We start from the raw sequence: 13887 nt of genomic DNA, 5'->3' as shown, positions 1-13887 counted from the left end.
TGCAAAGTACTTTTTCACTGTAGTGGGATCAAAGATATTTGATCAAAGACACTCTCTCAATAGTGAAGTGAGTGTGTTGTACAGCCAGGGTTTAACTGAGAAACACTCCACTTTTAAAAAAAATTTTCTCCTCCTCCATGCAAGAGCTTTGCCAAAGGGTGTACATGTTACTGTTGCAGCCAAAATTACTGTTATAGCCAAGGGATGTACACATTTCTGTGTAAATGCATTGCCAAAGGGTGTGCAAGCTACAGTTCAAAGTTACAGTTGAAGGGGCATTCCTAGCTTTAACGTATGTGATCTGCTTATCCAGTCAATTAAACGCGGTTTATTTTCAGATGGCTGAGGGGATTGCTCATGTGATGTAGAGCCTATTACTATGGGAGCCCTTAAAAACAAGTTCCCTTTTAACTTCTTGCTGTTATGCAAGGTATTACTGGTACTCATGGTATTCCCCATTCTTTGTACAATACATGCTTCTACAAAGTATAGCTTACCTCCAATTAAAGATGGTAAAAGTGCTGTGTTTTTATTCTGAGGGTGCCAAATATCCCATGAATCTGCTCCAGGCCATGCATGGATCTTTAGCAGGCAGTGTGGCAGCAATAGTCCCACTCTAAGGGATATTGAATGAATAACAATGGCTCAGGATACAGATCTGTTGGCATACTAAATTCTTCAGCAAAAAATATCTTTTCAGTACACAATGGGGGCAAAAACAGGGCAAACAAAGTGTAAAGAAAGAATATAGAATGGCACGACAATATGAGACAAGAAAGTGAAACTGGTTGAAAGTGTTCTTTTCAAAGCGATCTCAGTGTACCACCACCACCAAAAGTTTCTGAGAAATAAATAATAAAAAAATCTGTCAGAAAATCAAATGATTTCCACATTTCTTTTTTTTTTTTTTTTTCTGTGTGTGCGTGAAAAAATGAAGCCTCCATAATTTCTGTCAAACTCCATCAAAAATGTGATAGCTCTGTTCTGCCAGATAAACACTCTCGCTGCTCTCTCTCATGTTATAATTTCTCAGAGTGATCCATTACTGTTGTATCAGAGCTCCTCACCAGTGTCAATGGGTTCAACAGTTGTTGTGGATGATCCTAAACAGACGTCTCTGCATGTTTAAAGGCTGGGCATGGTTCATCTTGTCTATTTTGCTTTAGGAGGAGGAGTTGCACCAAAACTTCCACTGACACTGGTCGCTAGGTCTCACTAGACCATACAGAGTGCCCAAGTTGGCTTCTTCATCAGGAGACCTTACATCCACCTTTGCCTTTTGACATCTACAGCACTAACATTTGCCTCTAGAATTCTACAGCAAGACATCAGTCAGTACTGAGTATTCGATACATATGAAGCAAAGAAAGATGTCTAATCTTTCTGAAACAGGTCTGAAAAATTGCCCTCTCTTGGTGCTTGCTTTTCTCCATGGAATAGTCAAGGAATATGCCATGATTAAATCAGATTAGATTAGGTCTAACTTCTACATATTTAAAGTTAGATGAGATAAAACTCTTTGTCTCACTACTGATTCACAGCAGGAAAAAAAGAAAAAAAAAAGTTCAAAGAAAGACAAACAAGATGAGTAGGAGCAAGGAACGCTTCTGTTTGACATGCACATGATGAGAAATTAATTTAGAGGGAAAACAGGTAAAGAATAACATGATACAGCTGTTCACTAGTAAACTGGAAGAGACTAAATGAATGCAGCCTACATATTTCCTCCCAGTCAGGAGCAAAAGAACATTAAATAGGTTGGAAGAGACAAATCCGAATATCAAAAATAAAATATGGAAATATTTCTTCATAGCGCACAATCATCCCACAGTCGTGACATAGCAAAGAGCCCAGGAATTTCAAAGGACTCAGAAAAAGATGTCAGGTATATCAAGATAATAAGAATATCACTAGTTGCTTTACTTAGCTAATAATCATGATTGTCTCACAACAAAGGTAAAGGAATACACTGTTCTTTTATGATACATACATATTAGTGCAAATTCAACTGCTGACCTTGTCATTAGTCATATGAAAAAGGAGACAAAAAAAAAGCATACATTTGCCCCAAGCCTATGTTTGATTTCTGAGTATGTAGCCATATTTACCTAATGCTTGTAAACAAGCCAAAACTTGCATGCATAAAATTGATATTTTTCTTTACAAATTTGTTTAGAAATTGCTCCATGTTGCATGTAAGATGTAACATCTCTTTTATTTGTTGAAATGAAATCACTTCTAACTTTCTCTTTTATGTCTTCCACTTTTACAAGATGTTTCTTCTGGCAATATCAGTCAACTTTCTTTACCTCATTCTTTGTTCCCACATTGCCAACATTTCTGTGCTGCTGACTTTTGCACATATCCCCAGGAGTTTTTCTGAAGATACTGTGAACAGGAGACCCTGGATGTTTACCAACTCCTTACTTATTTATTATACCTGGCTCACTTCCTAGGACACAGTGAAAACAGTGTCTGTTCTTGTTGATTGCTAAACAAACCTTGTAAGGAAACCGTTCTCCAGTATGTCTAGGAACATTGCTTCTTCCCTTGGGACCCCATCACTGTCGTCAAGGGCAACATCTACCTGGAAATTAGTGGCTCTCTGAGCATTCACACAAAGCTTGCTACCTGCATATTTATACATATTTTCTACAGTACGGAAACGTGTTAAATTTGTTTTCTTGCCCTTGTCCTTGGTATTTCTTGGGTTATATCTCAAAACCCATGGTTTGCTTTGCCAAATTATATGAACATTTTATTGTAACATTCTCTTCTACATTTAATGCAAACTTTAAATTTAAACATACAGCTTTGATAAACTCATTAGGGAGGCAATAAAGCTAGAACTAAGGTTTCTGCTTCTCAAAGGATATCTCAGATTCTGTTGTAGGGAAATGCACTTGCTGCTTATCCATGTGCAGCATACCCAGCATTACACAGGGATGAAATTTTCATCACTATCTTAGGGATTTGGATACCCATCTCCCATTAAAACTCCATTCATGACATTTCCAGGAGAATTATAGGAGTGCTTGTATAGATATTGCCTCATGACTCTTGCCTCATTTCTGATTGACCTGTCATTTAAGTACTTATCAAACGTTAAAACTTGCATTATACCACACACATCATGTGGGACCTCTATGACAGTGTTGCCTTTTATTTGTCATAGTGAATCTCTAGCAAAAAGAATTTGCATCTGTTCTTTACATGAAGTTTGTGTTTTTCCACTTTTTTTTTTTTTTTTTTTTTTTGTCTTGTCTGCCTCATTTTTAATGCAGTGATATTTCTACCAGAGCTCCTACTGTGTAGCCACTATTTTAAACTGAACCATGTCTGGCAAAGGACAGTCAACACTTCAGTTCTGAAGGGCTTTTTAAGTAACTGAAAACCTTTGCTGTCAACCTGCTACATAGCATTTTATATATGCCTCCTTCACACCACAGGTCTCTGGGGTTCATCAGCCTTAATGTGAAACTGTCCAAACACTAGAGGTCTTTCAATGGAAAACAGTACTGGCAAAGCAGAAGGAAGCAAAGGAAAGAGACAGTAGGGAGGAAAGATCTGAAAAAGATGAAATCAACCTCTGAGATGCTAAGGGTATTTCTGAACGGTATATTTTTTAAATATGGTAAATATTATTTCTATCTGAAGGGGCTCAACTTCTCTCATTGCTTGAGCATGTGCTGTGATCAAAGAGACAACCACGGTATCAGTTCCAGACTCTTCTTGGTGTGTATCCCAATGGGTCTCCTGCCATAGGCCCTATTTCTGCAACCCCCAGCAAAACCTGGTGAGCAGTTCTGAATGTATTCCTGACTAGGAGGAGTGTTCCTTTGCTCTCCTGTACCCACCTCACACCACAGATGAGATGTGTTTCTTCCTGTTGTAAAGAAAGTCCAGGGCAAAGAAAAACACGGGATCTACCAAGCCTCATTCAGTGATTTCACACAACCCCATTCCTCCATAGCACAAGCCCAACCTCTGTTTCTCAATTTCTTTATCACCAGACAAATTTCCAAGACCTTTCAGTTCACTCAGTGTATCACGCGGAGGACATTATTTACACTCAAATTCCCATTACACACGTGGTGACACATGTCCCCCTGATTCTTGATGTGGCTGAAGAATCACTACAACAGGTTTGTTCTTTCACTAAACTTACTCTGTAGAAGAGGTCACGTACAGCTTTGATAACTATAATACTATTATTTTATCTGCCACATTGAATACATATAATGACAAATATGGAGAGTAAATAATCATCTGTATGTGGCATAGAGGAAAAAGCCAGCACAAGTGTGAAAGAGATGATCCTGTTTACCTCATCTGTGTTACCCTTGAAGAGCATCTACATCTTCTGCCCATCTTCTACCTTCAGTGCTGAGGAGCACAAGAGCACTTTCCAGTCAGACACTTCCAAGCTGTTTTGCAAGTAGAGTAGTCATAGCCCAAATTGAAATACCCTTAAATAGTGTTGTAGGTAAGTAGGGGCTGGCGTCTGCAGGATGGAACAGGGCAGGGACACAGCTTTGGTGAATCCATGGTGAATCATGCATGGAATATGCTGGAAGTCAGGGAGCATTAGGGGCCTCAACAGAGATTATATGTTCATTTACTGGTTAGCATCCATTACTTTATGCACTGTATGTTTGTCTTGTAGTTAGAGCATGTGCTACTGGTCAGAGGGACATCACCTTCAACTGCATGGGTCTTTAATTTGAACAAAAACAGTCATTTGCACAACCTTTATGTTCTGAATGGCTGACCTACTTGTAAAATACAGCTTACCCTGCCAGAAAGCTCAAAAGCTGGAGAGCATATCAAAACTGTTGAAAACTCGTATTTTGTAGATACTCAGGGCCAAATCACCAAACGTGATTAAACTTGTGTAAATCAGTGTCCCAACATCCAACATCCCTGGGCCATTCCAGGCTTGTACTGGGATTTTCACAGCCCCACATCTACCAGTGTTCAAGTAAGGACTGTAAAAATGCAAGCTTCTGGCCTCCTTCTTTATCTTTTGCGGAAGTTAACCACAATAGAAGCTAGTTATTTATACAATACTTTGGGCTGGTCTGGAGGGAAAAAATCAATCACACAGCTGTTTTGGGTTGTTTTTCTCTCTCTTGCTGTGATGCACAAATTAAGCCACTGATTAATCAAACAATTCATTGACAAGAACCCTGATTTATGTTGCGTTAAGTTACAGCATGCAAATATTTGCATAGCACTGGATGTAGATTTAAACACAGACTCCATAAGTATTATTCTTTTTTTAAACCATGAGCATTTTTTAAGCATAATTCAAGTGCAAAACTCAAGCTATTCATCTTTCCTGGTGATTTGAATGGACAGACTGTGGCAAGAGTCAAACTATTTGTGCTAAAACCTTAATCTGATAAATAACTCCAAGGATGATTTTTAAAAGCACAAAGGGCAGTAATGTGCCTTGCTCCCACTAACAGTTCAAAAGAGTTAGGCACCCTGCTTCAGTTTACATTTTTAAAAATCTCCCTTCTTTGTCCTGAAATCTGTGTTGACAGCAAACTCCATTCAGGAAACTCTTCAGAGAGAAGCCAACATGCAGATTCAGACCTTTCTGTGGATGTGCAAAGAACAACCGAGTAAACGGAGATCAGGGAAAGACTGATGTTTTGTAAGCAAGGAAAAAATAAACTTCTCAAGGGAAAAAGTAAAAGGCAAAATTGTCAATAGATTGTCCACAACTCAGAACCTGAAATCTCTTTTAAAATTTAACTGCACTGTGGCACGCATATAATATTATTCAGGCATTAAAATCTCTGCTAAGGTTTTGTTTCTCTTGTCAAAAAAAAAAAAAAAAAAAAAGACTCAAAGGATGCTATGCTCCAAAACAGACCTTTGGAGGGGTAAATCCAGGTCCACATAATCTCTTCAGAGCACTTCATCTCATTCTGACAAGGTGTTCTGCTCATTCTATGGAAATATGTGCTAGATGTGCTTTTTTAATGCAATTTAATTATTTACATTCAAATCTCTTATTTGAAGATGGGTTAAACAGTTATTTGAGCCTTTGTTAGTGGTGCCTTTTTTTTTTTTTTTTTTTTCCCAGCTATTTTGAGGAGATGAATCTAAATTAAATTTTGCTAAACCAGTAGTAAGGTCTAAGCAAGTCAACAATTATTTATTTATCCATCAGATGGGAAGGATAGCTTTTTTTTTTTTTTTTTTTTTTTTTTTTTTTTTTTTTTTTTCCCAGAGGTAAGCCGCATTATTTAGAACATGGCAGAGTTTGTGTCTGGCTTTTACTAATACATGGGAGCACGATGCAACTCCTTTCTTACCTCCCCACTTCTGTTAAATCCTGCGCCCCTTCAGGGCTGTGTTTGGCTGATGTCTGCACTGGGTAATTCTCAGCAGACTGGCTCTCTGGGCTGGTGCTCCCGTGCGAGCAAAGCTGTCGTGACATAAGAGCAATGCCTGCAAGGTGCCCGCAAACAAAGCCATTCTTACTGAGTTTATCTGCATGAATTGGTAGAGCTTGCCCATTCCTGCCCAGTTCTTTTGGCTCAGACACCTTAATACTGACTATATCCCTTGCTATATGCTGAGTAATCTGTTGTGAAAAATGCCTCCAAAGAGGCCCCATTATGCACGCTCTCCTACCAGGCAACATAAAAATCCTGCCTAAATGGCATGCTGATTAAAGTCCCATAAGTTTTTAAATGATTACTTACGTTTCCCAACCATTATCTCATTGCTGAAGCACCTTGCCAGAAGCCTTCTTTGTGGTGAATAATGAAATAATGCAAACTGATGGGACCCAGTGTTGATTTTTAAAGGAAAACAGGCCTCCTGAGATAACAGGATCAATGTAGGTGGTGTGAACTGTTGAAAAAGCTGGTCAACAGACATGTCAGACACACCTTCATCACAGTCCATACAGTGGTATGTCAGAGACCAAAAACCTTTCTGACCTCCCTTGTTGGGCTACCTAGGCAGTGCTGCCATGAGTGTGGAAACAGAGAGGGGAATTGCTCAGTGGAGAGAAGACATGGAAAAATCTCAGAAATATGTAAAGCTTTGGTTATCCATGGCTGTATGTACACTGAGTTATGGATCATCATATCCCACAAATTATATATGTTGCCACCATCCCAAGATCACACTGGGAAAGAACTGCAGCTTGCTTGGATCTCCTGTATATTCTGTGGCTAAGGCTGAGATAAGGACAGAGTGAGGTTCAGGTACAATTTAACATTTTGTTAGGTAGTTTGTGACTTGGCAACAGAATCCAGAAAAACTTACCGATCTTAGATTTACCATTTTGGACATGCCTTTGGCCAGCTATGGTTGAATTAATTGTTCTCTGTACAGTGTTCCAGTTTCTGGTATTTAAAATGAACCAAAAGAGAAGCCTATATCTTAAGACCATCAGCTTTGTGGGGCAACCATCTGACAAAATAGAAAAAAAAAAAAAAGTCAAGAGAAAAAGGTGACAAAGACTTATAAAGCAGTTTTGCTTTTGACTGATACTAGGATTTGTGAATCTGTGATTGCCCAGTTTTCAGTGACAGTGAAAACTCATAGGCAGCTCTTTTTAGGCATATTTCTATTACCTCCATGATTTGGGAATAGCTGTAAAGTCGTAATAAAAATGTGCATAAGCACAAGAGTTAAAAGTAGGTCTACTACTTTCTCTGTCAGAATTGAGAGTTTTCAGAGTGTACTGAAAAACGAGAGCTTTATTGGTTTCCTTTTTGCTTGTTTATTTGCTTTTAAACTTAATTGGACATTGTTCCTATGAAAAACCTTTGACTTAAAGTTACTGCATTTCAGTGCAACAAATTCAGTTGTGAGGCTCAAATCCCAAATGGCATACCAGCTGAAACTTCTCCCAGCGAGGCTTCATCTAAACTAAATCTCGCAAACAACACCCTTTTATTTTGGAGACAGACCCAGGAATGAAATGTTAGAAAAATATGTTGAATTGGGTATATAAGTGTTCTTCGTGTTTAAAGCTGTAGTTCAGGCCTCACTCCACTATGACTTTCCTGTGTAATGTTGACCTCAGTGGTCAATGTGAAAACATGAGAGCTCATTCTGGTACCTAAAATTGAACTGCGTCTGAGTCTAGCTGCCTTAGACCAAGGAAATGACTCAGAAGTTCTTCCTTCCTAACAACAACCTTACATGTATTTGTTGGCTACATGAAGACTGCAGAATGCTTGGGTTTCTACAGTCAGGCCCTCAGGCTTGTATGGAAGTTACTCAGTTTAAAAATTTAAGCAGCCAGTTATTTTCTAAGTTCTGGAGACCCAGCAGAACATTCAAACATGCCTAATGTGCGTAGACTCAATCTTACCCAGCCCAAAGAAATAGAGCTGTCAGCACTGCCAATTTTTGCATTGCTATCAGTTAAGCAAATTTATTTTCGCAGGTTTGAAAGTGGGGAATTGACAGCTCCAGAGACTTGTGTTAAAAAGAGTGTCAGTATAGTGGTGTAACAGATATCCATGAAGTCTGAGAACTGATTGCTGAATGGCCTTATACCAGCAGATATTCATATTGTGATGGCACTCCAGCCATCAAAATATATTCCTACAAAAAGAAATGAAAAATGAAGATTCATAAACAGCTCTGGCCCTCACAATACAGAAAGTACGAATACAATCACTTCTTGAGAATTTCCATAGCAAAATTAGTGTCGTTGCCCATGAGCTTAGGAGATAGTCTATGGATGCCTGAGGAGTTAGCACTCACAACTATCACTTCACAAAATATAGCTTTAGCTGCACCATGTAGAACATTTTGAGGCCATCATGTAGCCTGATATACAAGAATGCAGGGGCCAGATGAAAAGCAAAAGAGATCCTAACTCATGTTGAGAATGACCTGGATTATGGACTTTTTTCCCCAACTTTTTGTCGACAGTGTTTTTTAGTGCACAGAAACAGTTCTGATAGGAGGGACCCACCAAGAACCTCTTTTTCACCTATTACTTTAGACTAGAAACAGCTAAAGCCAGATAGGTACCTCATTCAATGAGATTGTGATTCCAGTTTTGGCCCATACATTTCAACTGTGATGGAATGAAGACAACAGTGACATCGCTGATGTCTGTGTGGCTCCATCCAGCTCCTCGGTGACCAAGTGTGGTTTCCATGGAATATGATGATAATGGTGCAGTTCAACATTTCTGAGCTCTCTTGAATGTACAATAGCACTGGAGCCCTCTCCTGTTTGCAGTAATGTGACTTTGATTTGCTCTCTGGCCACACGAATCACCTCTTTCTATCTGTACACATAGTGCTTTATCGTGTGAAAAAGTGCTCCATCCAAACAATGTGAATTAAAGGTAAAGTAAGTCTAGAGAATTCCTTCTTTGTAATAAGTTATCCATTAAATACCACTTAAGCTTTTCTTGTTTTAAAGCATATGTCAACATAATCTCAAATACTTTTTATAAAGTACTAGTAGTAAGTCATTAAAAATGACAAAAATGTCTTTAATCTATAAAAAATATTTTAATCAACTGAGATATCTTTTTCAACATAACAAAATAAACACAACCCAGACTGGGCTATCTAATCTTCAGCTCACAATGGGATGACTTTACAGCAGAATGTCAGAATCACTGGCTAAATTCATTGGGTGCTTAATGCTCTCAGAAGTTTTCAGGTATGTTTTCATCACTACTGTGGAATATCCTAGTTCTTTTTAAATATTTGCAGATCTCAAATGTTTATATGTTTGTATTTTCTTAGGGGAAAATGCATGTACTTTCAGAAAGGTGCCATGACTGAAAAATAGGAAATAAGTTTTTGCTAGCAATTGATCAAAGTTAAGATAATGATTCCATACCCTTTCTGAGAAGTCATTCTTCAATTCTTTTCCCTTGTTTTGACCAAAGAGAAGAATCCTGATAAAGGCAGAGAAAAGAAGGGTATCTGGTGAAAATCTAGGAGAACGTTGTATTTGTACTGTTTGTCTACTATGATATTCTTTTCTGAGCTCAGTAATAGGGGACAGTTCACTCATGGCAGAGTTAAACACTTAGACTCTTCTAATTTGGGATCTAAACCCTACAGCCTGAGCCTGCGATGAAATCACTGTTTTGGTCATATCCATGTCCAACATTGCAGACGCTTGTCATGAGTTCAAGGACAGCAAAAATCAGATGAATTTGAAATTTCTCCAATTCTGTTTTTGTTTATCGTTGTGGCCAATCATGAAGCAGGACAAAACTTATCCTGCAGAAGATGGAAGGCCATGGTACAGGGCACATACTCGCAGTGTGACACAGGGAAGTGATGGTGTTTCCTGGAGGTCTCACTCTGGAGAGTGGCTCTTAGCTGTAGCCCTCCAGTTATCTTTCAACATGGCCATACTATAAATTGCAATAGATGGCTTTGTTGTAGAAGTCACTCTGTCCTCCCACCTGAGAGCAAAGACATCTTAAAAACCATGGACACCAGCTGGAGTCCTTGAGCACAATGGAGCTTCACAAGGTGTGGGACATGCTCGTCTGTGAAAGACACATAGGTTTTCACTACTTTGGAACAAACTACTTCATGTGTTAAGATCATTACAAATGTTAGAACTTTCCACCTCAAGCAAAGGCTTTCATTGACTTTACTAATTGAGCATATAAAACAAACAAATGTATAGGGGAGGAACATACAACCTCTTCCCTAAATATAAACAGTTTACTGTGTTGTCCAGCAGAGCAGGAAGAAAGAAAGAATTTCAGAAGGTATTCATGTTTCTTAAAACACAGAAGGAATTGCTCAAATGCTATGTTGGTGACAAAAGACACAAGGAGAGAGGAGAATAGAGCAGAGCAGAGCAAAGCAGAGGATGAACCAACCTGTTTTTGAACACATCATCTATTAAAAAATAATCAGATATATCATAGACCATGAAGAACTTGTTCCGTGAAATACACATTTCAGTGTATAAAAGATGATAGCACATGGCAGTTGGATTAGAAAGACTGACCTGAATCTATATGTTTTCATTGTCTGAGGAAGTTCAGTCTTGGATTCTTGTTTTGACCTATTTTGTTCTTTTGGAGACTCTCCACTTTTGCAAGTGATATAGCTTTGATGTTTAAAGAAAATCTGGAGTTCAGAGCAGCGTCCAGATCTTCATAGCAAGTGACAAAGCTGTACAAGAAATGTTATGCAGTGCTGTGTTTTCACCTACAGTCTGCTCATCAATCAGTTACTACTTTGGACTACATCTAAACTGCCAATTTTGGGGCAGCTATTAGTAGTGGTTTAAAAAAGAAATCAGTTAACCCTGCTGACCCCTAGACCAATCAATTACTTATACTATTAAGGCAATATTTTGTCCTAGATCACTGTTATTATTCACTATCCTGTCAAATGGGAAATTCAGAAATATTTTTTACTATCAAAAGATCAGTTTTCTTGTTTTGTTTTGGTCTTGTGTTGAAATAGTGCATTAAATATGATAAGATGTTAAAACTTATTCTCCACAGAAAATCAGTTCCAGTCTATCAGGTACTGGACAAAGATACCTACCATTTCTCCTTGCACAGCTCTGGCCATTGGATAAGCAATGTTAATGCATTGTTCAGAGAGATACAAAAACCACGGTCAGTACATGAAAAAAATAAATATATTTTTTTATATCAGACCTCACTCCATTATTTTTCTGTTTAATCTGTGCCATACGGTAAAAACATAATCATATGCTGTAGTGTTGGGGTTTTGCTGGCATTTGTTCAAAATGACATGGATAATTCAGTTGTGACTTATTTTTTTTAACTGAGATAGGATAATCTTGTGATGGGACACTGGAGTAGGACTCAAGAGGTTTAGAATAAATCCTCAATTCAGCCCATCTTCCCTGGTGACTTTGAGTGAATCAGTTTACCTCAGTTCAGAAACATATTCAAACGTGTGAATTGTTCCACCTTCATGCAACCAAATATTTGTGTGCAAGGCCATATTCAAGCACATGTTCATGTCCTATTGACTTCACGTACACTGAATATTTATTAAATATCTATGTTTTCTGATGAACTAGAATAGAAATATATGTTCTATATATTCCCTCTTGATAAAACAGGAGTGATATACACCATATAAAATCTTTTACTTGTCTTTCCTATTTTAGGCACAGTTTGGGATAATCACATACACACAATATTAGTATTTTAAATCTAATATTTATTTATTACTCTGAATTCATGAGGACTAACAAAGGAATGAAGTAACCCTAAACATAACGATAGCTGTTATAAACCAGCTATTAGACTAAACTCTTGGTTCCAGATCTGCCTGGGAGTTTATGAACAATAAGCAGTAGAGTGGGTACTTAATTATTTCCAATACAAATAATAAGCTATTACTACTTTTAAATTCCATCTTCTCAGTTATTAAAATCAACAACAACAACAAAACAAAACAAAAATCCAGCAAAGCCTATTGATAAAGTGGCCAATGTTTAGACCTGAACAGTCTAACCCATTTGTGGTTGTCCAAAACACTAAGCATTTTTCTTACTACAGGGAAAACAGCAGAACACAGCTATAAATGGTGATTGCAGTTATTTCTGAGTAACACAATAGTTGTACCTCAGTGTAATATACAACATGGTTAGAAAAAAATAATACATTGAAAGGTGGCCTGCCTGGTTTTAGAATTACTTCAATTCAGACTAATCTGTATTTTATATGATGAGACCATAATAAAGTGCAAAACTCCACATAAAAGTTTATGATAATAATGACTGTGGTTCACAATGTGTGCTTGATCTCCATTCATATTCCATATTTTATTGTATGATAATTATCAAATACTTCTTTATTGTGATCCTTGTTTCCTTTCATTCTTCTCATAATTGAACAGAAAAGATATCAACAGAGGTATTTCTATCATTTAGATATATAAATAGAGTTGGAAATCTCTGAATGTAATTACCCCAAGCTTTTGCTAAGCTTTTGTAATCACAGTGTCCAATGATGGACAAATTTAGCTTTCATTCAGACCAGTTATGGAAACTGAACTTCATAGATTTCTCTCCTCACAAATTTCATCTATTTTGTGTGTTTTTAATGGGGTATCTAATATGTAACAGCAAAGTTTTGCTCATCATTCTGGCATAACCAAATGGACAATATGATAATTATACTTTTTCTCTCTTTTTTTTTTCTTTTCTTTTCTTTTTTCCTAGCAGATAGTTGATGCTTTACTGCTTACCAGCAGTGAAACAATCAGTAATGCTACGTCTTGATGCTGCAGCCCAAAGGAGGAGCTAGATCTGCAGTGCTGACTGATAGAAGGAAGTTTAGTTGATTTCCTTGGGACTTGAAACACTGAACAAACACAGGATCACCATCAAGGACTGAAGGCCAACCACAAGACTTGTCCAGGAGAAAAAAAAAATGGGTTCGAGGCACTTTTTGACACTTGAACTGAAATATGGACATCACAAAGAACTATCCAGTGGAGAAACAGAGCTCTGCATAGATATTATGGCATGCAGAGTAGTTGAAGAGACAAAGAAAGAGTTGACCTTAGCTTTGCCCACCTTCCAGTACACCCAACACCTTGCTCAACAGTAGTCTTAGGAGAGATAGGGAGGCCCAGGTGGGCTGTGTTGTGCTCTGCCTAAGGACAGTAGGCTAGTGCTGAGGTGGGCCTTCTGGTCTATCTGATCCCTGGTTGGGAAGGGGACAAGTGCTATCGTGTGTTGCTGAGATAACACCTGACTATGGTTGCACTGGGACCTGCAGTAATTTCAGCCTACCGATGTGTCATTTTTGAGGAAAGTAATGGAAAATCCAGGCAAGCTGTTACTTTCTTTGGCTGAGGGATTGCTTCTCAAGATCCTTCTTCATGCTCAAAGGTAAGTATGTGATAATATCAT

The sequence above is a fragment of the Netta rufina genome (genome assembly GCF_964035555.1).
Source record: "Netta rufina genome assembly, chromosome: 2".
NCBI classification, from domain to species: domain Eukaryota; kingdom Metazoa; phylum Chordata; class Aves; order Anseriformes; family Anatidae; genus Netta; species Netta rufina.
Note: the sequence above shows the minus strand (reverse complement) of the source record.